Here is a 22,736-nt window from a genome sequence, read left to right as displayed (position 1 = left end):
ACAGGAGGAAGAGCAGGGCCCAGCCTGGGCGACTTCAGAGCGGAGGCCATGAGGACCTTTTAGCGAGGGGGTGCCTGCCCCAGGCTGTCAGGAACAAGAGCTGCCAGGATGCTAACTCCTATGTCATCTAAGCCAACGTCTCAACTCTGGTACACAAAGGGCAGCGGGCCCACAAGACAGAACTCACAGCATCTAAGCCTCTACCAGGAACCCAGGGCTCACAGCCAGTGGGTCCCCCACAACAGCTGTTCTCAGCCGGAGATGGACAATTTGTTACAAGGAACACCCCGGCCCCCCAGTCTACAGGAGGGGCAGCGGCCCTGGTTATTTTTAACCCTGGTTAAGTGTGGCCGAAGGGCATCAGCCCTTTCCTTTCAGCTGAGACAGAAGCGACAGGAGAGGCGATGGAGCAAGTCCTATGCTGGGTGTGTGTCAGGCGGAAGCTGAGAGGCGGACCTGGCTCCTCTCTGGACACTGCTGTGCTGAGAGGGGAGGCCACGCGCACTGGGGAGCAGGGGTTCCTCCCACTCCCGGCACCACCTCCTCCCTGCAGAGCCACCCACATTCTGGGATCAAGTAGGATGCACTTGTGGGGCGATGTCCTGAGCGGAGAACGGTGAGTCACCCCTACACACACCAACAGCCAGCGTGACATGGGCAAAGGATGGAGCAAGATTCTCTGCTGAAAATCCCACGAGGGGGCGGCCACGTGAGAGGCAGGCAGGCTCCCCGCCTTCCCAGCGGTGACCCATGAGGCCACGAGGCAGGAGAGCAAGCCGTGACCTCATCTGGGAAATGGACCCGCTGATGCCCAATGTACAGCAGCCTGTTTCCTGGATCTGTTTCCCTGGACAACAGACTGGACTTCTCAGGAGCTAGAGCTTTATTTCAGGGACCAGGGGAAGTGAAGACAGGCATTAGACTCTTACTCAGAACCTCGGAATTGCCGGAGAATCACCAAATCAGGGCTCCTGTTAACACACACTAGAGGATGAAGGAGGGGACGGCCAGCCTGACCCACAAGGAGCCCCGAGTGGTGAAAGGGTTTATCACCTGCTGTCGGCAAGGGCGGGGGCAGGGGCCGTCCAGGGCCAGGCCTCACTGATGCCCAGAACCAAGCAACAGTTGCCAGGCAGAAGAACATCAGCTTGTACACTGATAAGCACTGTTCTTTCCACTTATAAAAAGAACACACTTAATTTCGAGAAAATGTCACGTCACATTCTAAAACATTCAAAGGCATTTTTTTTTTTTTACTCATTCCCAAAATGTTAGTTACTCTTTGTGACTCATCTAAGGTCCAATTCCAAACATAAACCTCACAATATTACCTAAATCAATGTTAGCACTAGTCTTTTGTTAAATCACAATGCAACTTCTGTGTGGGATTAGAGGGGACTTGCACTTTCCACAGCATATATTTACATATACTCTCTCTTTTTTTTCAAAGAGCTAAATCTCACTCTCAAAAAAAATTTTTTTAAAGCTTTTTAAAGAGCCTGAAGTTAGTTTTGCCTGTTGTTTCACTGTGTCGTTTCACTGTGATGGGACTTCTCTGGTTCCCAGGAGACTGTGTGTGGGAGAAGCTGGGCCTGACTTTCAGGGGGAAGAAAAGACCCGGATTGGACGGCAAACCCACAGTCACGTCTATGATCGCCCAATGAGGTGGTCGTATCCCATCAGACCAACCACCACAAAGGCAAAAGCAGTTTCCTTGTATTTCTTTATAATACTCCTTGGGATTTAAAAAAAATTTTTTTAAATATATATATTTTTAATTGCTGATAGTATTACAGATGTCCTAGCATTTTAAGTGGCTAACTTCACAGGGTCTTCCAATTAAATCAGTGGTGAAAGAGGCAACTACCACCTCTAAAGCGGCCCTCAGACCATCAGGGCCGGGAAGGCCAGCTTCAGTGTTGACTTCCCTCCAGTGGAGAGAAAAGGAGGGGTGAGCCAGGTCACTGAGTGACAGGTATGAAAAGAGAGGGAAGAACTGGAGGACGATACTTCTCACCTGCAATCACCCAACTGTGGCTCATTACAGCTGCTGGCTGCACACTGAAATGACCTGTGCCCAGTGCTCCTCCTGCAAAAGGCCCCCTGCCCCCTGAGTTGGTCTAATTGGCATGGAATTTGCCTGGGCATCTAGGTTTTTTGAAACCCCCAGGTCACTCTACGATGCAGCCGAGGATGAGAGCCACTACTTAATACTTGCTCAGTGTTTTCCTGCTGCTGCACCTACCCCAGGTAGAGGTGACGAGAAAAGAGGGGAGAAATGAACCCCACTGTTCTGGGCAAAGCTCCCACAACATGAGTTGTGCACACACACGCGGGCTCACCTAGCAACTTCCACTGGCTCACACACCAGCCACATGGGTGCCTGCAGGGAAGGGCCATGTCCAGGGGATGTCAATAGCCTCTTGCTTCCATGTGGAGACACCACACCCCTCAGGACACAGCAGCCACAGCAGGGCCAGCCCGCCACCCCAGAAGGTGCTGGGACGAGAGTCGTCAGTGATTAAAAAAGTGTCTAGCACTTGGAGCACATTCACTAGGCACCAGAACTGTAGTGAGGACGCATAGTGTTTAGTGAATCCTCACAGTCTGCTGTTACCGGCAAATAAAAGAGTTCAGCAAAGGCGATGAAGGCAGAGCCCAACTCCAGATCCAGAACCTTCTCTTAGCCAGTCTGCAGAACCGCCCCCTCCTCATACAGCCAATGATGTAGAAATGAGTAAGGTGAAGAGACTCCTTTGTACTTACCTTTTTCCTACAGCCACTTGTTCCTTACAAACTGATTTCACAGCAGCTTGCCAATCATAGAACATTCCTTAGCCCCAGAGCCTCTCCAAGGAGCCAGGTGAGCGGAGACAGTGGGAGCAGAGTGTCCCACACCCCTGCCACCCTACTGGTTGAAGAAGTTGGGAAGAAAAAAGACCCCACAAATTGGCACCTTCACCCCAGCTCTTTGGGTGGCATCAGGAAGTGAGGCAACGTGGAGAAACTGCCCTTGAAGCGAGGTCTCTAAGGGCACGTAGCCATGTGAAAAGCTGAGGGCACCATCGACCCGTCTGGGCTCTGCAGAGATTGCAGCAAGACAATCTTCCTCACTGTGCCCGGAAGAGACGGGCAGTCACAACCAGCTCAGAAAAACTTAGTGGGTGTGATCAGGAGCGAGGGGAGCAGCCGGTCAACCCTCAGCTCAGGGCTCAGGGGCTCCAGAAGCACCTCCTGCCACTCTGCATCAGCTCATGGAAACCCTACCGAGGCCGCCCACAGTAGGTTCGCGTGAGGCCAACCCTGCAGAGCTGCCCACAACTTTAAGAGACACGTGCTGCCTTTAGGCCTCTCAGCCCTGCTCAGGGCTCCCGCCCCCACAGCACAATTTGGTATTCATCACTTGAAATGACAAGACCCTCCGAGGCTCCCAGACCATATGCTTCCAAGAATACAGAGAAATGAGATCAAGACTCAGCTCTGCCACTTCCTGTGTGACCTCCATCAAGTTTCTTGCCCTCTCTGTGCCTCAGGTGCCTCATGTGTAAAAGGTGTTCAACGACAGACCTGTGTCTCCTGGGATTGCAGAGGTGATCACTGAGGCCCGGGAAGGCACGTGGACCAATGCCTGTCACGTCAGTGTACCTATCACACAAGCTGACCACCGCAATTTTTCAGAGTAAAAGACAGAACCATATGAGACTGCCAATGTTTTGACCCTTTTTGAACTACAAAAAAGGGGCAATTTTCTAGGACTTGACTTACTACACAGAGTAGACTATTCTATCTTTGAAAACCCTTGCCTTTGAACAAGCGGGGTGAATCTAATACTCCCTCCGATGGCCAACAACGACAGGAGGAAGGCCCAGCCTAAACGCAAACACATTTCTTCCACTTGGGCTATAAAAGCTGAAAATGGCTCCCAGGTGTGAGCAGACATAACAGGCCCTGCCTTCTTACAAGGTCGCCGTGCGGGTCAAAGTCAAGCCAGCCATTTTCGGATTAGGTGCACACGCTCAGGAGGCTTCCCCAGAGGGACATGGATTAGAGAAGCCACCTGCAGGAAGTAGGCGGGGAGGGAGGAAGTGGTCCCAGTGGGAAGGAGGCTGCTGATGGGGCAGGGCCAGCCCCTTTCACAGGGACTGTGCACTGAGCAGCTCTGCCTGCCCCCATCCTGCTCACGGAGGCACCGCCCTCCCAGACCATTCGGGGTTCGCCAGCGTCCTAGTCCCACTGGGTTTGGGTTCTATTTAAAGTTTACGTGGTCACCAAAAAAATTAGGTGGGGGAACCAAACACACGACAAAAACCAACTCTCAACAACAGAACCTAAACTACAAGTTCCCAAAAGCGGCCGTGACCTCCACGCCGACCTCCGCTTCCCCGGCCCTCCCCCTCAGCTGGTGTGCGCCTCACTTTCGCAGCAATGACTTGCAGATGTGCTGCTCCTCTGGCCGACTCACCACCCCCACTCTCCAAGGGAGACAGGGAAAGAAAAGGGGAGGAAATGACAAGTCAGGACTGTGTACCTTGGCCCGCGCACGGCAGCGGCGGGAGTGAGCGCCTCACCCGACTGGGCAGAGGCAGGCTGCACCCTGAACCCTGCGAAGTGCCTGGGAGAGAGCCGCTCGCTTTGTAAACTGTGTCCCATGTTCTACTTTGAGGCGCATGTTGGTGCCCAGCATTTGGTGAGGCTGCAGTGCGAGGAGCCAGGGGTGCTGCTCCCTGTCAAGGGAGAGACGGGGTGAAGGGTGCTGTGCTGAGGGTGAAGCAGCGTGTGCCCTCAGCACCCGTGCAGGAGCCCTCCAGCACCCAGCGTGCGGCCATGCGGGCAGAAAAAGGAGGTCAGGGAAGGAGTTTCAGCTGAAAGGCACTGCAGCTGGGAGCCTCCGCCTCATTCCCCAGGACAGGGTGAGGCGCCCCTCGGACACCACTCCCCGCCCGTGCCTGTCTTACCAAGGCCCGCCTGCTCCTCTTTCTCTAGTGCTGTGGTTCTCAACCTTGGCTGCACATTAGAATCACCTGGGAATCTTTTTAAAACCCTGACTTCTGGGCCTCATCCTCCGAAAATTCTGTTTCTTTGTTACTAATGTTGTGGCCTCACCCCATAACAAAGAAACAGAATTTCCGGAGGATGAGCCCAGAAATCAGGATTTTAAAAAGATTCCCAGGTGATTCTAATGTGCAGCCAAGGTTGAGAACCACTGCTCTAGTGCCTGTCTACCAAGGCCTGCCTACTCCTCTCTCTTTCTCTAGTGCGGTGTGGGGGGTGGGAGTGGGGGGCGGTGTCTTAAATAATTTAGTGAGGGTTGGGGCACGTGTGGCCCTAAGTTTTAACCTGGCACAGGACGGGAGAGCTGCGCACCTTTAGGCCACTCCTCTGAACTCCCACCTGGAATAGAGTGGGCTATTCAAGTCGTAGGGGAGACAAAGATCTGTCTGATAAGGGACCGATCAGCAGGAGGAAGGTAAGGGAGAGTCACCAATACCCCCAGGTAACAGCAGGCCTCCTGTCAGAGGCTGCTCCCACGGCTCCCTCCTCCGTAAGAAATGGTAAGGGACTGTGGGGGAGATTTCGTGATCACCAATAAAGAGCACGTTAAGCAGAGACAAATTTATAACAACCCTGGGCCTCACACCCACAGCCACAGCCATATCTGTTCCTTCACACACACACTGCCCACCGCCCACCCTGTGAGCCCCACCGGCCCAAACTACTGCCTATTGCCACACCAGTGACGTTGTAAATTTGGCTACATAATTTACTGTCCCCCAACACTCACTGGCTTGGTAAGAACTTGACACATGAGCCTTGGCCCCAGCCCCAGCCCTGGATGAGCCCAGGCACTGGTTCTCAAGGTGAGAGGGGGTGCCCAGATCAGCAGCAGCAGCATCGCCTGGGAACTTGTGGGCAAAGGAAATTCTCAAGTTGCATCCCAGTTTTGAAACGGGCTGGGCCCAGACATCTGTGTCCCAGCAAGCCTTCCAGTTGCTTCTGATGGGTGGCCCAGTGTGAGAACCACACAGGTGACGAAGAAGCCACAGTCTCCCAAGGAATGGGTATCATGTTTTATCCAGAGGAAAGAATCTGCTCAAACCAACAAAAATCTGGGCAAACAAGACAAAAGTGAGCACATCAGTGAAGACCAGGAGAGCAGCCGCAGCCCATTCACGCTGCTCGCTGATGTGCTATCGGCTCACACTGCCACGCTGCCCGTCAGTGTCTGGGGGCCCGACGGGGTTCAGGAGCTCAAGGAACAAGGGCATTCGCGTGAACGTGACTTGGGCTTCTGAAACCCAATTTTGTTCAATTTCTTCCCGAATGTGTCAGTCACTGTTAGCGAGCGTGTGTGAAATGTCGCGTGAAATGTCGCAGAGACGACGAGGCGCCGAGGGCCCAGCGAGGGTTCACTCTGAGAGCCACTCAGACACAGGCCCCTTCACCAACAGGCTAAGCTGGGTTCTGAGCTGAAGACGCCTCTGAAGCAGAATGGGGTCCGGGCTGCCCATTTCCACCTTGTCTACCACCAAGATGACTCTGTCCACAATTGCACTGATGATTAGTGGCTGGTCCAGCAAATTGGCCCCTGTCCCCCGGGGGAGAGCTGCTCTGTCCAGCTCACCGGGTACACACACCTACAGTCCCCATGGGTGCAGCTATGTATCCATTTGCAAAGAGCTTCACCATCCAAGATCACACTCAACATTTTTAGACGCATTATTTCCTACTTCTGGGAATAAACATTGTGTGTAAAAAACATTTGAATTCTCTATTTTGTCTGCAAATGATGACTTTCCTCCAGGGGAGGTAACACAGAGCAAGTTGTAAGGGGAGCTTGGTGAAGAGACAGACAAGAGGCCTCACCCTAGCTCCTATGGGAGACTGCATCTGCCCTACGCCCCCACCCCCCCACTCAAACACACGCACGCATGACACACACTCACAGTTTCAGGGATGCCCAGTAACTCTTTATTGCTCCGTGTAATTCCACCTGCGCTTACTCCTGATTACCAAAGGCCTCAGCAGGGTCCCGAACCAACCCTAACTTTCGGCATTTGATTCTCGGTCCCCCCCCGCCCCCCCCCACTTGCTCTCGGGCTCCGGAGGGAGGGCCAGTGAGCAGCGGCGGCAGGTCCTCAGTGCCCGCTCTTTAATTACGCTTTGATGTGAATCGATCTTCGTATTAATGAGCTGTAAAGAAGACTGATTTGGCCCCGCTTTTTCAGAGTCTTGTGAGGCCCACGGGGAGTTAAGGGTTGTTATTGATTTTACTTCCCAGCAAAGCCAGGAAGAGCCTCCATCCTTCACGGCCTCCGGCCCAGTCAACTCCACCCGCAGCTCCGAGTGGGGTCACAGACAGGACACCAGGTTTCATTCCTTCTAGGTTCTACTCTCCAGAAGTTACAATAACGAGATGTTAGATATTCCATCACTTTTATTTAGTCAGTTTTTCTTCAGCTAAGAGGTCACAAGAAAACATGTAACTGTGTGGTCAAATCTACCGCTGATACTTTTATTTAAATTATGTATATTCTAAGTCTTCCAGGTCTATTTGCTAACACAAGAGAAAAATACTTCCCTTTAAAAAAAAATAGTTTCCGGTTAGTGGTTTCCAGGGGACTGGAGGGGAGGGGGCGGGAAAGTGATTGCTCACAGAGCATGGGCTTGGTTTTGGGGTGATGACAACATTCTGGAATTAGATAGCGGTGATGATTGCACAACCTGGAGAATGTACTAAAAGTCGTTGAACTATGCACTTTAAAATGTTTAAAATGGTGTTTTATGTTATGTTTTATCTCAATAAAAAATGGTTTTCAATTTTCCCCCCCAAGATCAGAAGAGGTATTTTGATGTGCTTTCACATACAATATAAACCTACGGAATTTTAGTAGGACTATTGCAAAGTTACAAGTATTTGTGTGCAAAGAGACTCTGCCTAGACCCCTAGTTGGTCTGGGCCAAAGGCAGACAGTGAACAGGCCATGGTGAAGACAGGCCTGAAACGCACCAGCACCTGGAAGTTCATGGATGCGGCCAGGGCCGCATGGGAAACGCTCCAGCGCCACGCGGCGACCAAGCTGCTGCGTGCAGACTGAGGTCCCGTCTCCGCAGCTTCCGACTCCCAGGACTGAAAACCACCTCCTCTGTGACCAACCTTCTCCACACCACAAGCACAGCAACGCCACAGGGAAAGCGGGCATTTTCCTTCCCCGGAAATGCCGCTCCTGCATCACACAAAACGTCCGTTGCCTTGGGAATCGTAACTTGAGTTTCCTGGACTTCAAATTAAAAAACAACTCTCAAATGAAAATCTAATGGCAGATTCTGCCCCCGCTTAACAAAAGTCTGTTGCTTTTTCTGAGAACTATCTCCCTACTCCATCCCAATCCTATGAAAAGCTGTCCTTGAGTTCAGTGCTTTTCTGTCATTAAGGACAAATGGCTTCGGATTGTCCTCAGAACACAGGAAATAAATCTGCTCTGTGACAAACACTTTAACTGCATTAGATTCCTTTAATCAGAACGTAGTAACCAACTGAAATTTTATTGAATGACTCCAGTTCCCCCAGATAGTGAAAAACTGACTTGAAGCCCTGAGAGTAAAGCCAGAAGCAAAACACACCCTATTCCCATGAGGCCCTCCCAACTCTGACCCAGCGAAGGGGACCCTGGTGCCGGGAGCAGGGAGAGGGCACTCAGACTCCGGGCAGGAAACTGAGCACAGAGTGAAGAGCTGCCTCCCACAGGCAAAGGTGTCTGAGCTGAACACCAGGAAGCAGCGAAGGTGGCTACAAGTCAGCAAGCTCCCTAGTATTTCTTTTGTGACATTATTGCCCGACTCTTGTTTCCAAGTCACAGAAGAAATTTGAAAACTGTGTTGCAGCCTTCATTCAGCAAAGAGACTAAAGTTATTTGTCCCAGGTCACATCATCGGAAACAGAGCTGGATATGTGCCCAGTCCACCCTTCTCCCTAATGCACCTGCCTGTCAAGCCTTGAACAACGCAGGGGTTAGGGAACACCAAACGCCACCACCATGCAGTTGAAAATCTACGTATAGCTACAGTCACCCCTAGGTGTCCACAGAGAATTGGTTCCAGGACTCCCCACAGATACCAAAATCCAAAGATGCTCAAGTCCCTGATATAAAACGCAGAGATCAATGCTGAGTCAGCCCTCCACATTCTCGGATCCCCAACAGCAGACCGAAAATATTGTCTTTGATCTGCAGTTGGAGAACCAATAGATGGAAAACCCACAGGTATGGAGGGCTGACTGCTCTCTGAAAACAATCTACAGATAAGTGGACCTGCAGTTTACACCGGGGGTTCAAGGGTCAGCGGTACACCTGTCCTAACAAGTTGTCCTGGTCCCTCTGACTGTGACGGCCTCGACCATCGAGTCCCTTTGCACGTGATTATTATTGTTCTCACCTTCTGCCTGGCCCCCAGGGGAGAGGAGACAGGAAAGAATCTGGAGATTAAGGACTGTCAGTGTGAACACTGACTGAGCTCACTGACCCGCACATTTTCAGACGTTATCAGGGGCTGCCCACACGGGATGGCGCTGAATCCTCTCCAAGTCGCCCTTTGACTGCCCCTGGGCCCCAGCTGCAGAGGCACAGAAGTGCAGACAAAAAGACTGTTGAACACATGACACCTTTTGCTTCTACGGTTCTGAAAACCCAGACACGTCAGTAAAACATGGTCTTCGAAGCCTACGGTTGGAGTCACCACGTGGCCAGAGATGCCCGGCGCTTTGCCTTCCCGCGTCAGGGGGGAAAGAAACACCCACCAAGGGCCGTCCTCTGCCGGGCGCACTTGGGAAATACAGGATGACAGCAAAACTATGGATGATCCTGCTACCCAGGCGCCATGCGGCTAACCTAACTTGGCAGGACAACATCCAGGCACCCGGTCCAAGAGCAGGGGACACAAGACCCTCAGAGAAAAGCAGGTAGAGACCCTCCAATTCTGCAGTTTCGCAGAAATCACTGGCCCAGTCCGATGGACACCAGCTTCGGGCCAGAGAGGTGGCTGCCAACGCAACCTGCATTTTCCAAACTCAATCAAAACCAGAGGGACTCCTCACGCCGCCGCCCCCCCCCCCCACCCCGCTTTACATATTTTAACGCCGTCTAATGGAATAGCAGGAACGAGGCCAACCGGCCCCACTGCTCCTGGCACTTGGGCCAAGAAACAGAAAATGTATTTTTAGTCAGCAGAGCAAGGCGTGATACACAGGCCCGGATGGGGGTGGGGGGGTCCTGCCCATCTCTGGCCTGAGGTGGTTCAGAGTCACCTGCCACCACACTCCTGCAACCAGTGCATGGGGGCAGAACAGGCATTTGAGGGCAGTCTCAGTCCCACCACTCAGTTTTGCAACTTTCAGGAACTCAGGGAGCCTCAGTTTCCTGTTGGTAACACAAAGGTATTCTCTGTGGCCCTGGCTTCCCACCAAGCCAGGAGCAAGCGGAGTGGAGACAGTGCTTCTGACCTTGAATGAGTGGGCAATGACCAAGGGACCTTGTCAAAGTGGCTTCTGACCCAGTAGGGCTGGGATGAGGCCTGAGACTCTGAATTTCTAAGGAGCTTGGCACTGATGACACTGTTGATCCAGAAACCATACTTCATTTTTTTTAAGAGAGAGAGGGACAGGGAGAGAGAGGGAAACACTGATGTGAGAAACATTAACTGGCTGCCTCCTGCACACCCCCTACTGGGGATCATGCCCACAACCCCGGCACGTGCCCTGACCGAATCAAACTGGTGACCTTTTACTACATAGAATGATGCTCACACTTTAAGCAGCATCTTCCACTGCTCTGCTCTATGAACAGGAGAGCCACAGAGAGGAGAAACTTATTTAACTTCAGCAGCAACTGAATGCCTTCCAGACACTGGGCACTCAGGCTAAAGGGGACAAAAAGAAGAGTCGCACCTTTGTCAGGGGCAAAGGGCCACAGCCTTCATTCCGGCCTTCCCTGGGACAGGACTGGCCCACACATCCTGTGGCCCAAAGGTGAGCTCCTGCCAGACATGGGGCCATGTGACAACTAGCCACCAGCGAGAAGCAGCAGCTGCCATCTGTCAAACCTACTATGTGTTGTGCACAAAGCCAGGAGTTTCACGGACATTCCACTCCCCTCTGGCTTGGCCTCATGTGCCCGGTGTGTAAAACAGATCAAGGACACATTCTGTAAATGAGATTCAAAGAGATGACGTTGTCCAGGACACAGAGCTGGGTCAAAACTCTAACCCTGTTCCACACCCAGGGTCTTGAAAGAGTGAAGCCCAAGGCGGTGTTTCGAAAGGCTGGGGCACCTCCTGAACACAGGGCCTGCTGCCAGCAGAAGCTGGAGATGTGCACGCTACACCCGCATCCCCCGATGGTGCCTTCCTGCCAAGTCCCTGTGCTCAGTCTGCCAAGCCACGGTGTCAAAACGCATACAGGTGAGCAAACGAATTACAACGCCAGCAAAATCAAAATCAAATAAAAATATGCAGGGCTGGCGGGAAACAGGAAACACATCCTGCAGAGCGAGGTGCTCTGCTGAACCTGCCCGAGATCTGGTCGAGAAAGTTGTTGGGTCACGTGGGGTTCATCCGGAAAGATTTCTGGGTGTGTTCAAAACCAGCCCCGCCCTCTGGCTGAAGGGGGGCAGAGGTCTCAGCCACTCCAATAGCAGCCCCGGGGCCTCCTTCCGTTCCTCCTCATTCAGGGCCCTTTGTACCAGTTCATCCCCAGTGTGCTGTCTACGATAATCAGCAGGCTGCCGCTGTCCCACACCTGACAACAGCTAATTCCTTACTTTCATGTTGATTTCAGAGCCTGGGTACTTTCTTTTCTAAAGCCATAAAAGTGAGCTGAACCACGTTCCCAAGTTCACTGCACCAAGGTGAGCTCGCAGTATGTGACTCACAGCTTCCTCTAACCAGTGTACTCACCCAACAGTGGCTTCACCTCTAGGACCAAAAAGTTTAATTCCATGTACCTCTGGGTATTAAAAAAACTAATTTCTCCCCAAATTAGAAATGACGTAGAACTCAGGTTTTAATTCTTATAAATCCCAAAACAGCAAGCAAGGCATCTGTCATAATCATTAGGGCTACCAGAAGGAAAGCTGTTCTTTACCAGCAAGTACAGTTTCCCACCACCGAATGTCAGCTAGGTAACACCACAGCCTTACACCCAGCCAGGCCCCAAGGCACCACTTACAGAAAGAGAGACACGATGTTCGAGGAAGCAGCACCGAGGGACGGTATGGCTGTCAACTCGTTGTTATTGAGATACCTGTAACAACACACAAAAAAACAATCACTTGTGTTGTTTAAATTAGTAGTTTCAAATCATGTACTAACAAGGGCAATCAGAAAACAGTGCTCAGTTACCATGGAAATTCTGAATATTAGATGAAAAATTTTAAAGCAAGTTCTTAGAGGGAGCGAAGTCCGTGAGGTCACAAATACTACCTATCACATCCATGGTTTAGAAATAACACTCAGGGGGTGTCGCTTGTGTTCCAGGAGCTGCCAATCTAACTCAGAAATCAAGACTAACAGAAAGGAATAGTGACTCGGGCAGATGCACGGTGCAGACAGAGGTGCCTGTGACCACCAGGGACCGTGTTCCTTGTGGACTAAGACAGGGAGAATCTGAGGAGGAAAGAGCATCCCCTCTTGGATGTTGTCACAGGTCTGTGACACAGTGGTCTGCAAACTGCTGCTCTGCCCTCGCCAGAGGGCAACATGCTAGGACCCAGAGCTGGAGACACACACGTGTAAAGTTCGCAGCGGCGTGGACACAGGGGCATGATTCTGATGCCTCGTCTGTGCAATAATGAGGGTTCTGGGCTTGGAGACTCTCATCTAGTTACGATCTCAGCTTCTCTGAACTCTGATGAAGCCTCCAAGTACATTCCCAGGAGTACATACATACATACACATTTCACAGGAACATGTACACACAGACACATCTGTGCACGCGGACATTTTGAAAATTCTCCACAGACCAGAGCTGCTCTCTTTCCAACCTCCCTTTCTGCTGGAACATGTAAATCTGTATTTCCAAAGTTCACATCTTTCAATGGAAGAGGAAGCCTGCAAACCAAAACACAGTTCACCCAGGCTGCCCCCAGAGGCTGCGATCCGGCCTCCTTACATGGACATGTATTTCCAAATCTGGGAAGAGAATCCAAAATCACACTTGTGAAGTGAGCCCCAAATCCTTGAGAAAGCCAAAGCACAGTGGTCAGGCTTTCTGCCAGTGACAGGCTGAAAAGAAATTGTATCTGAGATGCAGAATCAAGGAGGGTAAAGCTGGGTTATCTTAGTCTCATTTTTTTAAGGGAGTTTGTCCTATATAGGCCATCTTGTCACTGTTTGAAGACGAGGCCACTAAAATCCAGCTGTAGTTAGACAAGGTATACAGCTAGCATTTGCTTGAATGGAATAATCTGACTGTGTGCCATCTTGTATAGAAATGAATAGAAAAGAAAAAAAAGAAAAAGGCCTTGAACTGTCCTGTTGCCTTTCTTCAGTTCCAAAGCCAGTTAGAGAGGAAGCCTGGCAATTACTGGGCCATGGGACACAGCATGTCTGTTTCAATCGCTTCAGACTGAAGCATCTGGGTGGGAGAGAGAAAGCAGATCGTATCATGTGGCAAATCCTTTCTCCACTTAAAGGACCCTCGTCTGTGTGCTGAAGTGGACAATCAATCACTTTAACAGTTTCTTATCTGACTCCCCTAAATCAGATGGTTTCTGCTTCACTCTCTCTCCTCCAGCCCTGCAGTCGTCCGTTTTCGCATCTCGGTACAGGGATACTGAACAGTCCCCATCGTCTGAATCTACTAATAAATGTTATAGTACCATCAATGCACTTACTACTAAAGGAGACCCTCAGATCTTGTCAGAGCAAGCCTGCTTAAAGACTCTCAGATGATGGTGGTAATAGCAATTTAATAGCAGCAGCCAACTTATGGAGGGCTTACTGTGTGCCAGACACAGCTCTGAGAGCTCACCAATGCATTAACTCACCTTTAGACACCTAGAGGGTAGTTCCCAGGAACATTATTATTGTACCAATGAGGACACTGAAACACTGAGATATTAAATAATTTGAGGATGGGCATGAGAAGTGCCAGTGGCCCTGAGAATCTAATCCCAAACTCTAGATTCCTAACCATCACCCTCTATTTCTTTATAACTTAAGGCAACCACACCACATGCATTAGGTAACTTCATCATCACAACCCTGAGTTAGGTTCCAGGTTCTATCACTAGTCCCTGCCTTACAGGTAAGTTCTCCAGCTCGGGTTTCAGTTCAAGTCACTACCCCAGGGTCATAGATAAGAGCTGGACCCAAGTGCAATTGCAAATCGGAGGAGACAACAGGGAAAAGGCCAGCGAGTAGAGAGCTCCAGTACTCCTCTAACAGACATGGTAGTTGTTTCAGCTTAGGGTCTGACTTGACTTTGAACCTGAATCAAACAGGGTGGGCTTCCCTGCAGGGGAACTTCTGCTGACCGAGCCTGGTCTCAGGGAGCCTCCTGCACACAATCAGCTGCTCCCCCCAAGTTCACAGAAATAAGTGAACAAGGAAAAGGGGCATCATGATAAAAAGTTCGCATCTTGACAAAACTGCTGGAAGCAGAGTGCACAGGTGCGCTGACCAGTGCTAAAGATAAACGGGCATCTGCGGGGGGGGAGGGGGGGGCGGGGGGGGCGGGGGGCAGCCCAGGGCCAACAGGCAGAGCAGGACTCCCGGCTCTCATCTACAAGGCTGCCTGATTTAGAAGGACAGGTGGTGGCCAGCTTCCTTCCCGATCACGACTCTGAAAAAGAACCTCTAGCTAGATGAATGTCTGTTAGCTCCACAGTAGGGCTTTCTTTGCCCGCCCTGTTCCCTGTTGAAACAAGAATACTACCCGCAGAAGGCAGTGGAGGCCAAACTGGCTCTGTGACACGACCCACTTGCCAGACTGAAATAGAGACTGGTCAAAAATAGCCCCGTCAGGCCCGCAGGGAGAGGGCCCTGGGGAGGCCCACACAGTCTCTGCCAGGAAGGAGACTGCAGAGATTGAAGACTGTGTTTAACGAAATCTTCTGAACTCTAGAACTGTGGTCTTCTGCCCTTTACCCTCCGCCCCCCAATCCGCTTCCATCCAAGGCCCTAACAATCCGCTACAATGTCTGGCTTCTATAACTGAATCTTTTCCTAATGATCCCGGACCATGATTCGGCACCGTGCCAACTCTGAGCTGGGAGAGTGTGACTAAGGCAAATGGGTAGAGGGGCTACCCGGCCCCGGGCAGCACCGACACGTGGGACTTCCCTAGTTCCAGCCTTCAGACCCTCAGCTGTTTCCAAAGCTTCCATTTACTTGACTTGGTTAAAGAAGTTTTTACAATGTTGGGGAGAAAGCCACTTTAGAATACTTTATTATCACCCAATCAAATTAGACTTCAACCAACAATAAAAAACAACAAAGGAATAACTTTGGAGTTTTTCTTGATTTTGTTTAATTAATTTAATTGTTTATTTACTGAATAGCTGATATAAGCACACAATAAAATTTCCAACCCCTTTCAAAAGAGAATACCAGGAATATAGAGTTAAAAATAAAGCTCCCTTGCATTCGATCCTATGGTCTGCCTCTAGGAAGCTCCCGCTGCCCGCCACCAGGAGCAATGCTTTCCTTGTACACAGATGCTGTGTCTTACAGAGACGGTTCTGCCCGTTTCTCCCTTAGTCGTGTATCTTAAAACCTCCATCACTCTTTTAACACGCTGCAGAGCACTCCTCCGCTGGCATGAGCAGCATGGATGACCCATAATTTATTTAGCCATTCCGCTATTCAGACACTTCAGTTGTTTCCAAACACAAAGAGAGCTGCAATTAATAATAGTCACAATTGGGCAGGGAGTTGGGACTTCAGTTATCTTGTTTCCTAAAAGTCATAAATAATAAGTAGGAGCATAGGTTTTGGGATCAGGGTCACTTAATCAATAACCATTATTATTAGTGCTTTTAGGCACCTGAGAATATGGCATAGTAAATATAACTGGCAAGACTGTATGGCACACAGTTATGCACCACACGGCCAGAGACCTGTCATCGTGAAACTTCACTGAGAAGCTCACGTCAGGCGGGTGCTCCCTGTGCGGGCTCTGGGCCGGCACGTCACCTGCAGGGCTCATGAAAGACCCGCCACCGAGGCAGGTGCTGCAGGGTCACCCTGCCTTAAGGCAGGAACCCAGCCGCTGTGAGAGCAGCAGGATTATTAGGAGGGGACTTTACCAACTGCATAGGTTTGGGGCAGGATCCAGCTGAAATAATTAAACCTAACACCTTAGGACAGAGCCAGACACAGAGTAAATGCTTAATAGGTGGTGGTGATTTACACCCTCGTTATTCCAGCCCTCCCCTCAGCGCCGCACACACTGGGGAGCAAACACCCCCAGGCGGGGCCCACTCGCCGCCCGGGCCTGCGGGAACATTTTACTAGAAGGTCAAAGGCCCGGGAAAGCACAGGCAGCACCCCATGCAGCCTTCTCGGGCGGGCGGGCGGGCGGCAGTAATGCGATGCCAGCGCAGTTTCGGAGACGGTATAAATAGCCCCTTATTAACAGAGAAGCCCGGCCACCGGGACCCTGGCAGAGGCCCTCCTGGTGGGCTTTCCTCCGAGCTGTGGGCGGTGAAGCCGTGGGGCCCGCAGCAGCTGCACAAATGTCCTCATGGCCCCCAGGGGCCTCCAGCAGGCTCACTACTCTCAGCCGGGCCGCGGTGTTCTGTGGTCTGGCCTCCAAAATAAAATCACCGCTAAGACACCATCGCCTGCAGCGCCAGCCAGCGGTGCCCTCGCTGAGGTTTCCACTCGCAGGCTCGCAGGGTTAGAAGAGCTGACAGCTCCTGGGAAACCCTGAGCCAGTCCACTTAGAAGCAGCTGTCTGTCAACTATGATTTTTTTCTTCAATATCTTCCCCCACCCCTCACTCCCGACAGTCTCTTTCTGCCTCCACTAGGCATTATCCCTACGTGGGAAGTGACACTGCTCTGGGCCCTGGGGAATTTGTCACCCACCCCACAGTGTGACACCAGGGACGGAGGTGGTCCCAATTCAACCTATGGGCCCTCAAGGGTTTGTTTTTAACAATGGATCCAGCTTGAGTGACTATGGGATTAGAAGGTAGCAGAAGAGAAATAACTTTCAGTGAGTTCTTCCCACATACAAGGACGTGGACGTCATGTCCAATTAGCAGTAACAACAGCAATAATGCGCAGCCATGTCCACACCGCGGAAGAGCAAAAGGAGGCGCTGAGGCACTGTGCACCTTATCCGGGCACAGTCCGCTGAGGGACAGGACCAGTCCTCAACCCAGGTCTGTCTGCTCCCACCAAGTGTGTTTCTCCCGCTCTACCCATTGCACCCATACGATGCCACCTGCCTTTACAACCCCCACACGCGGGAAGGTGGTGCTGCCACAGAGGTGCCTGGAGAAAGTAGGAGTGACCGTACGGAGTGCAGTGCTCAGCACCATGACCAGCATGGCCCACCTTCCCGAGTGTTAGCAGAGGCAGGAGAGGAGGCACAGCCCTGAGGGAGCCCAGGAGGGGCGGTCTCACCCTGCCGTCCTGCCTACAAATGCCTACAAATGCACCGGGACCTCAGGGGAGGGGAGAGCCACCTGCAGAGGAGGAGAGAGGCTGAACTTGGAGGCCAGCCTGGGTCTGGAGGAGGAGGAGGAAATGCTTGGGCCTATAACAGTGATGGCGAACCTATGACACACGTGTCAGAGGTGACACGCGAACTCATTTTTTTGGTTGATTTTTCTTTGTTAAATGGCATTTAAATATATAAAATAAATATCAAAAATATAAGTCTTTGTTTTACTGTGGTTGGAAATATCAAAAAATTTCTCTATGTGACACGGCACCAGAGTTAAGTTAGGGTTTTTCAAAATGCTGACACGCCGAGCTCAAAAGGTTCGCTATCACTGGCCTAGAATGAGAAGATGGTGTAGAAAGATGCAAGGATGCAAGCTGTCAAACACTGGATTTTCTGTCTGGAAAACCTTCCGTTGAATTGTGCGGGTTAGTGAGGGACATGAGAATTTAGGTGGTGCCACTGTAGGGTTAAATGCAGAACATTTGGAATCAAATGGATTTGCGTTCAGCTCTCAGATATTCCAACCATGTAACACTGCACAAGTGAACTTAGCTTCTCCCAGGTCCACTTCCTCTTCTGTAAAGTGGGGGAAACTCTTATAAAGAAAATAATTTCTATCAATCATAGTGTCCGCGTGAGGATAGCATCACCAAAGGTGTAGCTGGGAGCTGCCATGACTGCTGTCTCTAAGACTGATTCCAAACTTCCATGTGCAGGGGTGTCTGTTTTTCACTAAGTGCTCACCATGGTTATGTCTGGGTAAGAATACTGGTCATTTTAATTAATCAGTCTTTACATATTTCTATAGCTTCCAAATTTTCTACAGTGGGTATGCATGATATGTGAAAGTGTCCTCAAGTCCCTGTGGAAGTAAAATTCCTGATAATCCTAACACCCATTTTTAAAGCAGAATTCTTTACATTATAAAGAAGAAAAAAACAGAGGCTTGCTTTAAAGGACACTGCGAGAGGAGCGGCTGGGAGCTCCGGGGGCAGCATGCCCAGCTCTGTCTGGAGAGGGGACAGAAAAGGTAAGCCTCCCCTGCCCGCTCTTCTGTACTTTGTTTCCTGGGAACTGTGGGGAAGTACCAGCCCGGTGTGCTAACCCAGCTGGTCCACAGGGCTTCCCACAGGGAGGGGCCGCCCCTGCACCCACATGTTCTGTGATTTCCAGCAAACCCGTACCTACGGCCTCTGCCACCATCACTGACAGCCCAGGAGGAAGAGGTGGCTGCAGTGAGGGAGAGAGTACACCTTCCTCCCACCACCTTACCACGAGGCTCTTTCTCAGAAGCTCAGACCCCGACCCCAGCAATGCTGCGCAGTAGGAGAGGGTTTTCCCGAGGAGCTCTCCATCCCTCCAACCCCCGAGAGGTTTGGGGAAAAACACTCACACTTCCTGTAGATTTGGCAAGTCCTCAAAACCTGCAGGGTCAATCTCGGAAAGTTTGTTGTAACTCAGGTTTCTGGTAAAGGGAGAGGAAAAGAAAGAAAATAAAAACAGCTGAATCAAAATTTCCACATACCCCAAATCCAGGAATCTTCTACTCCACCCCCAAATAAAATAATGATTGCCCTTATCGCACACATTATTTTAAATAACCTATTGACACCGATCTTTATAGCTGTACCTCCTGCCACTTGCATCCATAAACATGTCCCTGTGAAAATCTCAAATCATCTGAGCGTGGATAAACCAAAATGAATTTTAATCAATACCATTTCATCACTTAGCAACATGAAAGAAATTCTAAGGTAAGCCAGCCCGCTGCCTACATTAGAGTGTGCTGGTCCACATGCTTTGTACCCTATCAAGGCCAAGGCTGTTCTAAAGGGGGGAGAGATCAGCCAAAGGACTTGTATGCGTGCATATAAGCCTAACCAATGGACACAGACACCGGGGGGGGGGGGGAGGGCATGAGTGGGGGATAAGGACACATATGTAATAAACTTAATCAATAAAGAAAACAAATTGAAATACCTACCTAAAAAAAAAACATAAAAAAATAAAGGGCGCTTTTTAATCAATGTCTTACTAACACATCAAATACCATCAAGCAACAGCAAAAAAAAGAAAGAAAAAGACAGGTGGAGGGCTGACCCTTTGTTGTCTAAAAGCACTGGTTCTCACTCAGGGAGGACATAGGCAATGTCTGGAGACAGTTTGAGTTGTCACAACTGCAAGGAAGGGAAGGCGGCTATGGCACTGAGGGTGGGAGCCAAGGATGCTCACCTCCTACAATGAGCAGAACAGCCCTTAACAACAACCAACTACCCAGCCCTAAGCCAACAGTAATATTCAGAGGTTGAGAAATTCTGTCTGCACAACTTAAGAGTGAAAATCGCTCACAGGTCTACTCAGAGCTGAAGGGACTCGAGAAAGTGAACACTGTAAGGTTGTAATCACAAAGCTATACTATCAACGTGGTGCTCCTACTATCAATGAATACAGTAAATACTGGAGTAACCAAGCACACAGGAGAGAGGAGCCATGGTCACAAGAAATCTGTGGTTGGTGCTACCAAAGGCATGAAAGCCACACCTGTGGTCGGCCTTCTCGAAATGATGGCATTGTCACAATTATTCAGAGTCACATCCCTCTCCCTGCACTCCCAGCTGTACCCACAGAGGCAGACACGCAACAAGCTGGAAACTGTGTGGTCAGGGGAGCTCCTCAGATCACACCCTCACCCCAGAGTAGGTTAATTAATCCACGGGAACAGAAGCCACAGAGATGTGGTCCAATGGCCCTTCTTGCACAGTGCGCCTTGCTCTGGCCACAACATATGCAGTCCTGTGGAAGCCAGCGAGGTCGACATTTTCATCTCAGCTATTAGCTCATTGGCATTACTGCCAGTTAACAGTGCCACTCATCAGGAGTTTGAAGTCTAGCTCTTAAGGGGCACAATGTCACAAAAGTGGCAACTACCTTTTAAACTCACCCCAGAGACATTCCAATCAATACTAGCCTAGAGCTGATAGCCATTTCACTGCCAACCCAAGACATTCATCTAAATGAACGTCAAACCACACGTGCAATAATGGCACATCTATGTTCGGGGCATAGCCTGAATGAAAAGCAATTTGTCTAGATATTATGTTACTATAAAAAAACTGAAGGTGGTAATTTTTAAAACCACATACCGAAGTCAAGTGTGAGCTTGTCTGCACTTGGTTAGACTCAGAAAAGAAAATCCACAAGTGGAGAGACTTTGCCCACATCAGAAAAATGACCAGACGGGCTGAAACTGTCTTCTGTTTTCAGCACATTATCATAAAGGGGGGGGGGGCGTAAAATACTGTGTCTGTGTCTAGAGATACGTGAGTTTACAGGGACTGGAACGAGCTGACATCAGCACAGGTCATGGAAGGTGTTGAGCTGGAGGAGACATCAGAGACTCAGAAACCACAAAGGCAAGAGGGAGGGGGGCAGACAAGCCATGTGGACAGCCACCCTGCCGGCGTGGACTGAGGGACACAGCAGTGCCCGCCTGCCTGCCCAAAGCCAGTGCAGACTAGGCTCCTCCATTGTTAAAGGAAGCTCAAACTCTGAATTCTCACATGAAGTCTTTTCAATTCTTAAAAAAAAAAAAAGTAAGTAACCCTAGATGGGCCAAACAAAACATATCTGCAAACCGCATCTGGCTTGGGGGCCACCAGTTTTCAACCTCTCACCTAGGCCACAGCTCGAGGCTATCGGGTTCAAAAACGAGTGACTTGTTGCTGGCTTTTATGTGTAGCCAGGGGTGGAGCTGGGTCACAGGGCTGGGTCTTAAGCAGTCCACTGGCAGCCTCACTTTACACTCTCTGGAATGAAGTCACGTAAGGCTACTTGAAAAGGGTCTTCCATAAGCTGGTCTTCTCACAAAGCCAAGCAGCATCGGCTCGAGCCCTAAGAGCCAGTAAGCAGTGATGAAGATGAATGGATTTGTCCATGGAGCTTAAGCTCTCACTGGGTCAGCCTGGAAGTGATACCTTCGACTTGCAATGCAGTAGGAAAGCCGTGCACCAGCCAAGGGGTGTGGAGCAGAGTGGCTCTAACGGGCATCCTCTGGGAGGCCCTCAGCGACTGCAGAGGAGGCAGCTAATGAAGCGCAGGCCCCGGGGCGGCAAGGACATGGGGGAAATATTTGCTGTACTAGAGGCCCGATGCACGAAATTCATGCCAGAGTAGGCCCTCCTTCCCCCAGCTGCCAGTACCGGCTTCCCTCCGGCACCCGGGACCCAGGCTTCCCTTGCAGCCCCGGCTTCGTCTGAAAGGTCATCCAGAAGGACATCCAGTCTAATTAGCATATTACGCTTTTATTATTACAGGTTCTCCCTGATGACTATAATCTGAAATAAAATTCTCAGAGGCATTTTCTTGTTTACTCATTTCAGGAAGACAAACTGCCAGCATAATGTTGTTTTATTGTGGTAAAATACAGATAACATAAAATGTACCATCTTAACCACTTTTAAGTGTACAGTTCAATGCACATTCACATTGTTGTGCAACCATCAGCATCAGCCATCCCTAGAACTTTTCCATCTTCTCCCTGAAATTTAGTTCCTCTTACTCCCCATCCTCCCTGTGCCCCACCCAGGCCTGGCAACCTCCACTCGACTGTCTGACTCTATGAAATGTGACAACTCTAGGTTCTTCCGGTAAGTGAAACCATACAGTATCTGTCCTATTGTTTCTGGCTTATTTCACTTCACATGCTATTCTTAAGGTGTATCCATGTGGTAGCATATGTGAGAATTTCTTTCCTTTTCAGGGCTGAATAATACTCGTGTGTGTGTGTGTGTGTGTGTGTGTGTGTACAGGCGCGCGCGCGCGCGCGCGCACGCGCGCGCACACACACACACACATATTTTATCTTTTCTTTTTTAAAAAAGAGAGGGGCTGTTTTCCATCTTTTGGATGTTTGGAAGGAGGAGAAAAAAATTCAACACAAAAGGTTTTTTTTTTATAAAATAAAGTTTTTTTTTTTAAGGTGTTTTTTTTTTTTTCCCCCTACAAGAATAAGATGCGAACACCCACACCTCCTTTTTTAGAAAAAAAAAGAAAATTTTTTTTCCCGCCCC

At 50.2% G+C, this 22,736-nt stretch overlaps 1 protein-coding gene across 1 annotated transcript in view; it reads right to left on the bottom strand.

Annotated features, from left to right (window-relative positions):
* The window catches only part of LRIG1 (leucine rich repeats and immunoglobulin like domains 1), a 102,128-nt gene that overhangs the window by 46,484 nt on the left and 32,908 nt on the right, over nucleotides 1-22,736 (bottom strand). Inside the window, exons 2-3 of the mRNA XM_023754037.1 lie at nucleotides 19,061-19,132; nucleotides 12,218-12,292 (exon numbers count right to left, since the gene is read on the bottom strand). The gene's annotated coding sequence lies outside the window, so the exon portion shown is untranslated. The remainder of the gene's footprint in view (nucleotides 1-12,217; nucleotides 12,293-19,060; nucleotides 19,133-22,736) is intronic.

This window comes from Myotis lucifugus, unplaced genomic scaffold (genome assembly GCF_000147115.1).
Source record: "Myotis lucifugus unplaced genomic scaffold, Myoluc2.0 scaffold_55, whole genome shotgun sequence".
NCBI lineage: Eukaryota > Metazoa > Chordata > Mammalia > Chiroptera > Vespertilionidae > Myotis > Myotis lucifugus.
This window is presented reverse-complemented; position numbering and strand designations above follow the sequence as displayed.